Consider the following 8,071-nt stretch of genomic DNA (forward strand, 5'->3'; position numbering starts at 1 on the left):
ACTCAAGTTTTCAGGAACAGTCTCTTCCCCCCCCCTTCTGATTTTTGAATGGACAATGACCCACAAACATGAACACTACCTCACAATTTTTCCCTCTTTTTTCACTAATAACCAATTTATGTTTTATGTATGCCTCTTATAATTATACTTTTTGTTATTATTATGTATTGTAATGTACTAGTGCCACAAAACAACAAATTTCATGACATATGTCAGTGATATTAAACCTGATTCTACAGATGGGAATCAGAGTGATAGGTCGAAGAATGGGGCCATTGTTGTAAAGGTAAATGCAGCCTGTAGAGAGACTGTGAGGCAGGATAGGCAGTGGAATGGGCATAATTGCAGTTCGTTGGATGGGTTGAAAAGTATCTATTTTAATGACGTTAACAGGAACAAGGGTGATGAACTTATAGCAGTTCCATCATTGATCCTAACTGGGTACAGTTCCAGTACATGGATCCTCACTGGATACGGTTGTCCTTCACTTATAGTATGACAACTGGCTGTCAGAAGAGCAGGAATGGTTGGAGGATGTTCTGGGGTTTAGATGTTTCAAAAGGGACAGGGAGAGAGGAGTGGCATTGCTAATCAGGGATAGTATAACAACTGCAGAAAGAGGGATCTCCTGAAGAAATCAACTCCTGAGTCTGTAGTTGAAAGTAACAACAGTAAGGAAACAATTACTTTATTGGTGGTATTCTATAGACTCCCCTAATAGCAACAGAGACACTATGGATCAGATCAGGTGGCAGATTTTGAAAAAATGTAAGAACGGCATCTTTATTGTAATCAGTGACTTCAACATCCCTTATATTGATTGACATCTCCTTAGTGCAAAATGTTTAGACGAGGTAGAATTTGTTAGGTATATTCAGAAAGGATTCCTGACATGGTATGTAGACAAGCCAACTAGAGGAAAGCCCTTTCTGGACCTGGTACTTACTTCCTGCTCATTACGCTGCTGGCATTTAGGGCAGTACTGAAGATCTGCCATCTCTGTCTATCCTTGGCCATCTCTGTTATGCTCCAGGTGTGATTCAGGGTCCTCATTTCTGCCTCTACATCACAGCAGCAATTTGTCTTTGGTCTCCCGTGTTTCCTCCACATTTCAGCGGTCCAATGACATGCCATCTTGATGATGGAGTTGGCCTTTCTTCTCATCACATGCCCAATCCATCACCAGTGTTTCTTCAAGATGGCACTGCAGGAGTTGGGCTTGATTGGAGATCTTTCTTTGCCAATAAGTACAGAGAATCCTCCTGAGGCTCCTGGTGTGGAATGACAACAGCTTGGTAAGGTCACTCTGATCCATACTAGAGTGTGGACAGAACACAGCTCTGGCAACACACACAAAATGGAGGAACTCAACAGGCAAGGCAGCATCAATGGAAAAATTTACAGTCAATGTTTTAGGCTGAGACCTTTCAGCAGGATTCCAGCATCTGCAGATTTTCTCTTGATTATGATTGGATTATCCCCACATGCTTGATCCCCACATGTTGCTCATTGATCTGAAAATTGGATCTGGTACAAGATATTAAACCAGGCGAGGAGACAGATCTCTTGGCAGGTGAACTTTGTGAAGACAGTGACCACAACTCCCTGGCCTTTACCATAACCTTTGACATGGATTGGAGCAGATTTTAGAAGAAATTGTAAAATTGTGGAGGGGGAGTTATGATGCTATTAGGCACAAACATGAATACAGGACTGATCAGGGACAAAAGAGGAAACATGCCCCGAGTTGGAGGAGGTAGTGGAGCTCCTTAATTAATCTTTTGCTTCAGTATTCACAAGTGAATAAACTTGAGAAAAGACAGGTCAGCTTAGGACAAGCTGATAGGCTGAAACATGTTGATATTAAGAGAGAGGATCCACTAGAACTTCTGGAAAACTTTAGGATAAGTAAGTCCCCAGGCTTGGACAGGATAAACCCCAAGTTATTATGAGATGTGAGAGAAGAGAATGTTGCACATCTGACAATGATGTTTGCATCCTCACTAGCCACAGGAATAGTACCAGAGGATTGGAGGGTGGCAAAGGTAATAGGGATAATGATGGGAGTTATAAACCAGTGAGTTTTACATCAGTGGTGGGTGAAATGTTGGAGGGTATTCTTAGAGACACAATTGACAACCATGTAGAGAAGCATAGTCTGATTAAGGATAAACAATATGACTTTGTAAGGGGTAGGTCTCGCCTCATGGTTCTGATAGAATTCTTTGAGGATATTACAAAACAAGCCCATGAAAACAGAGAAGTGGATTTGGTGTATATAGATTTTGGTAAGGTATTTGACAATGTTCACCATGGTAGGCACATTTAGAAAGGAGGCCAGGATCCAGGAAAACTTAACTGCGTGGATTCAGAACTGACTTGTCCACAGAAAGCAGAGGTTGGTAGTAGATGGAATATATCCTGCCTGGAGGTTAGTGGCCAGTGGTGACCCACAGGGATTTCTTCTGGGACCCCTTCTCTTTATGATTTTTATAAATGACAGATGAGTCAGTGGTTAGTAAGTTTCCACACAACAGTAAGTTTGGTGGTGTTGTGGATAGTGAAGAAGGTTATCATAAGTTACATTGGGACATTGATAGGATGCAGAGCTGACCTGAGAAATGGTTAATGGAGTTCAGTCTGGGAAAGTGTGAAGTAATTCACTTTGGAATGTCGAACTTGAAGGCAGAGTACAGGGTTGGTACAGGATTCTTAATGGTGAAGTGGAACAGAGGGATCATGTGGTTCATATCCGTAGATCCCTCACATTTGCAGTGTAAGCATTATAAGGGTAGGTTGAGTGAGCTAAGGCTTTTCTCTTTGGAAAGAAAGAGAATGAGAGGTGACTAGATAAATATATATGAGACAATAAGAGGCATAGATTGAGTGCACAGACAGACTTTTTCCTTGGGCACAAAAAGTCCTTTTACAAGGGGATATAATTTTAAGGTGTTGGGAGGGAAGTCTAGGGGGTGTCAGAAGCAGGTGTTTTTACACAGAGAATATTAAGTGTGCGAACCCCATTGCCAGGGTAGTGGTAGAGCCAGAAATTATTAGATGTGCACATAAAGGAAGGAAAAATGGAGGGTTGTCTGGGAGGGAAAGGTTAGATTGATCTTGGAGTCGGTTAAGGGTCGACACAACATCACGGACAAAAGGGCCTTTACTGTGCTGAACTGTACAAGTTTCAGTGTTCTATGTTCTATTTCACCCCATCAGAGAAATTTCCTTTGTTCCAGCCATCACCTTCTTCCACCTTCTCCACTACCTCAACTCACTCATTTCTGTCTTTCCCAGTTCAGATGATGGGTCTTTCACATGGAAAGTTAGTTCTGTTTCTTTTTGCTCAGGTACTGGTCCACTGCAGAGTGTTTCTGTCATTTATTTCTTGGGGAGAGGTTTGGTGCCACATGTGGAGAATGGGGCAAGACCTGAAGGAATGAGCACAGTGCAGCAATGAAGAGTGAAATTCAGTTATCCCAAGAGTATTCAAGAAGTCTCCCTCCCTCGATAGCATGCTCACATGCAATGTTTGATGAATGTGCCACTGACAGAAGTCAGTTCAGACAAGCAAGTTGATTTACTTCAAACAGTACTTTCTAGATGGACAAAAAATTGATTTTGTTTATTATTGGTTGATGGTCAAGTTCAATGCCAAACCCTGGTGAATCCTAACAGCAGGAGATGTCATTCGAAGAGCTCAATATGACCAGAAAATAAAGCAATGAGTATCCAAAATACTATAATCCTGGTGCAGGGCTTTCAGCTGAAACATTAATAGTTCCCTTCCCCACAGATGCTGCTTGACCTGCTGAGTTCCACCAGCAGATTTTTTTGTTTGTCCAGATTCCAACATCTGTAGACTCTCGTATCACAATTATCTGCTCAGGAAAACTCAATGCAGGTTTCTACAAACTATTGGTTTTGAAGAATGCTTAGTACTTGCTTATCAGGATTGTGTTCTAACTTCACAATGCATAAAACATTTTAAGAATAATGTCTAAAACTAAAAGTTATTAAACCGATGAATTGTGTTCAGAAGTCAGAATGTTTGTGGATGAATCAGTTTGAATTGCCATCTCTCAGTGTTTTGGCCCTGAGGTGGAAATTGATGTCCTTTATTATTCTCATTATTGATCTGGAAGAATGTGTCAGGAAAAGCTTGTCTTTAGGGAGATGGTGTGATAATTGTGTTAGATAACCGATGTATTGCAGCAACTGTGGCCAACTGAATTCTTTACTGAGCTACTTCATTCAGTATTGACAGTAATCCACTCAATATGATAATGGAATTTCATATCAGTAGGCCATGCTGGCTTCTCACTGTTACCATCAGGAAGGATGGACAGGATTCTCAAGTCACACATCACCAAGTTCATAAACAGTTATTATCCTTAATCCATCAGCTTCCTGAACCAATGTGGATAACTTTACTCACCTCAACACTGAACCGATTCCACAACCTGTGTACTCACTTTCAAGGACTCAAGTTCTCAATATTACTTATTTATTGTATTTGTTCAGTTTGTCTTCTTTTGCCCTTTGGTTGTCAGTCTTTGTTTGTGGGTGATTTTTCATTGATTTGATTGTATTTATTTGTTCTACTGTGAATGCCAGTAAGAAAATGAATCTCACTGTAGTTAACAGTGACACACTCTCAGCGGCCACTTTATTAGGTACACCTGTACACCTGCTTGTAATGCAGATATCTAATCAGCCAATCACGTGCAAGCAACTCAATGCATAAAAATCATACAGATATGGTCAAGAGGTTGGATGCTGTTCACAAGTGTGAGCGTGGTGCATGAAACAAAAAATGTCCACTGAGCAGTAGCTCTGTCGACGAAAATGCCTTCATAATGTGAGAGATCAGTGGAGAATGGCCAGACTGATTCAAGCTGACAGGAGTGTGACACTAATTCAGACAACCACGCGTTACAAGATTGATCTGCAGAAGATCATCTTTGAGTGCGCAACTTGTGAAACCTTGAGGTGGTTAGGCAAAAGCAGCAGAGACCACAAAAATATACTAAGTGGCCAATTTATTAGGCTGGCTGGTGCCGTAGTGGGCATCCTTCAGTGAGTCAGTAGCTAGGTTTTCACTATTGTCACTCATGCAAGTTCCAGGTGCAGTCTCAGGAATACCATTGCATTCAGATGTAGAAGGATTTTTCAATAACAGTTTTAAGTTTTTAAGTTTCAATAACAGTTTTATTTTACCAGTCAGAGTTGTTAGCCCTGAACTGAGCACTCTAACCTGGAGACCCATGGGCCCCTCTTAGTCTGGCTTCTGCCCTTTGACCTGTTTGGCATGGGTGACCCTACCAAGGGTCAAAACATAGAGTGCTGACTCCAGCCAACATAACTCTCTGGATCATTGAGACATACAAGCCTCCAAATCCTATGATAAGTTTCTGGCCCTCTTGGAGGAGTGCATACATACTTTGAAAATAAATTTACTTTGAACATTGAAGTTTATTATGACACTAACCCTCTGCTCGATAATAATCAGTGAACCAATCACAGGAGTACTGGAGTGCTTACAGGACTGCTTTGAATCGGTGTACTGGACTGTATTCAGGGATTCATCTTCGAACCTGGATGAGTATGCTGCAGTTGTTACCGACTTCATTAAAACCTGTGTGGATGTGTGTGTGCCTACAAAGACTTACTGCACATTCCCAAACCAAAAGCCATGGATGAACCAGGAGGTACATCGTCTGCTGAAGGCTAGATCTGTGGCATTCAAGTCTGGTGACCCAGGCCTGTATCAGAAAACCAGGTATGATTTGCAGAGGGCTATTTCAAGGGTGAAGAGACAATTTCGAACAAGTTTGGAGGTGACATCGAATGTACGACAATTCTAGTAGGGTTTGCAAGACATTACTTCCTACAAAGCGAAACCCAATAGCATGAATGGCAGTGATACTTCACTACCAGATGAACTCAATGCCCTCTATGGCCACTTTGAAAGGAAGAATATAACTACAGCTGGTAAAAATCCCTGCTGCACCTGGTGACCCTGTTATCTCTGACTCTGAGGCCAATGTTAGGCTGTCTTTAAAGAGGGTAAACCCTCACAAGGCGGTAGGTCCCCATGGAGTACCTGGTAAGGCTTTGAAAACTTGTGCCAACCAATGGGCAGGAGCATTCAAGGACATTTTCAACCTCTCACTGCTATGGGCAGAAGTTCCACCTTGCTTCAAAAAGGCAACAACTATACCAGTGCCTAAGAATGATGTGAGCTGCTTTAATGATTATTGCCTGGTGGCACTCACATCTACAGTGAAGAAATGCTTTGAGAGGTTGGTCATTAGACTGAACGCCTGCCTCAGCAAGGACCTGGACCCACTGCAATTTGCCTATCGCCACAATAGGTCGACGGCAGATGCAATCTCAATGACTCTTCACATGGCCTTTGCCCACCTGGACTATACAAACACCTATGTCAGGATGCTGTTCATTGACTATAGCGCATCATTTAACATGACCATTCCACAATCCTGATTGAGAAGTTGCAGAACCTGGGCCTCTGTACCTCCCTCTGCAATTGGATCCTCGACTTCCTAACTGGAAGACCACTATCTGTGCAGATTGGTGATAATATCTCCTCCTCACTAACGATCAACACTGGTGCACCTCAGGGCTGTGTGCTGAGCCCACTGTTCTACTTTCTCTATACCCTCTCTCTCTGTGGCTAGGAATAGCTCAAATACCATCTAGAAGTTTGCTGATGATACAACCATCGTTGGTAGAATCTCAGATGGCAAGCTGGCACTCAATGTCAGTAAGGCGAAAGAGCTGATTGTGGACCTCTGGAAGGGTAAGATGAAGGAACACATACTAATCCTCGTAGAGGGATCAGAAGTGGAGAGAGTGAGTAGTTTCAAGTTCCTGGGTGTCAGGATCTCTGAGGATCTAACCTGGTCCCAACATATCGATGCAGTTATAAAGAAGGCAAAACAGGACTATACTTCATTAGGAGTTTGAAGAGATTTGGCATGTCAACAAATACACTCCAAAACTTCTATAGATGTACCGTGGAGAGCATTCTGACAGGCTGCATCACTGTCTGGTATGGGGGAGCTACTGCACAGCACCGAAAGAAGCTGCAGAGGGTTGTAAATTTAGTTGGCTCCATCTTGGGTATTAGCCTACAAAGTAACCAGGACATCTTTAGGGAGCGGTGTCTCAGAAAAGCAGCGTCCATTATTAAGGACCTCCAGCACCCAGGGCATATCCTTTTCTCACTGTTACCATCAGGTAGGAGGTACAGAAACCTGAAGGCACACACTCAGCGATTCAGGAACAGCATCTTCCCCTCTGCCATCCAATACCTAAATGGATATTGAACCCTTGAACACTACCTCACATTTTTAATATATACTATTTCTGTTTTTTTGCACAATTTTTAATCTATTCACTATATGTGTACTGTAAATAATTTATTTATTTCTATTATTATTATTATTATTATTATTATTATATTTTCTTCTTCTTCTTCTACTATATTATGTATTGCATTGAACTGCTGCTGCTAAGTTAACAAATTTCATGACACATGCCAGTGATAATAAACCTGATTCTGATCATCATTATTTTTCTGAAAGCAGCAAATTCATACGTAAACACAAAGATCCAGAGCAGCACACACAAACTGCTGGAGGTACTCATCAGGTCAGACAATATCCATGGAAATGAATGAACAGTCAGTGCTTTGGGGTGGGGGCCTTCTTCAAGACTTGACCAGAAGGATAAAGACACCAAACTGGAAAGGTGTAGGGAGAGGAAGGAGGACCAGATAGAAGGTGATAGATGAAGCCAGGTTGGTGAGAAGGGTAAAGGCCTCGAGAAAAAACTCCTGCTAGGGGAGGAGAGTGGACAATGGGAAAAATGAAAGGTGGAGGGACATCAGGGAGAGATGATCGACAGGTGAGGAGAAAAGATAAGGGGACAGAGTGGGGTATAGAAGAAGAAGAAAGGGAGCTGATTTTTTTTTCTAGAAGGAGGAATCAATGTTCATGCCATCATGAGGCTGCCTAGATGTAATATGAGGTGTTGCTACTCCACC

This window comes from Hemitrygon akajei, chromosome 11 (assembly GCF_048418815.1).
Source record: "Hemitrygon akajei chromosome 11, sHemAka1.3, whole genome shotgun sequence".
NCBI lineage: Eukaryota > Metazoa > Chordata > Chondrichthyes > Myliobatiformes > Dasyatidae > Hemitrygon > Hemitrygon akajei.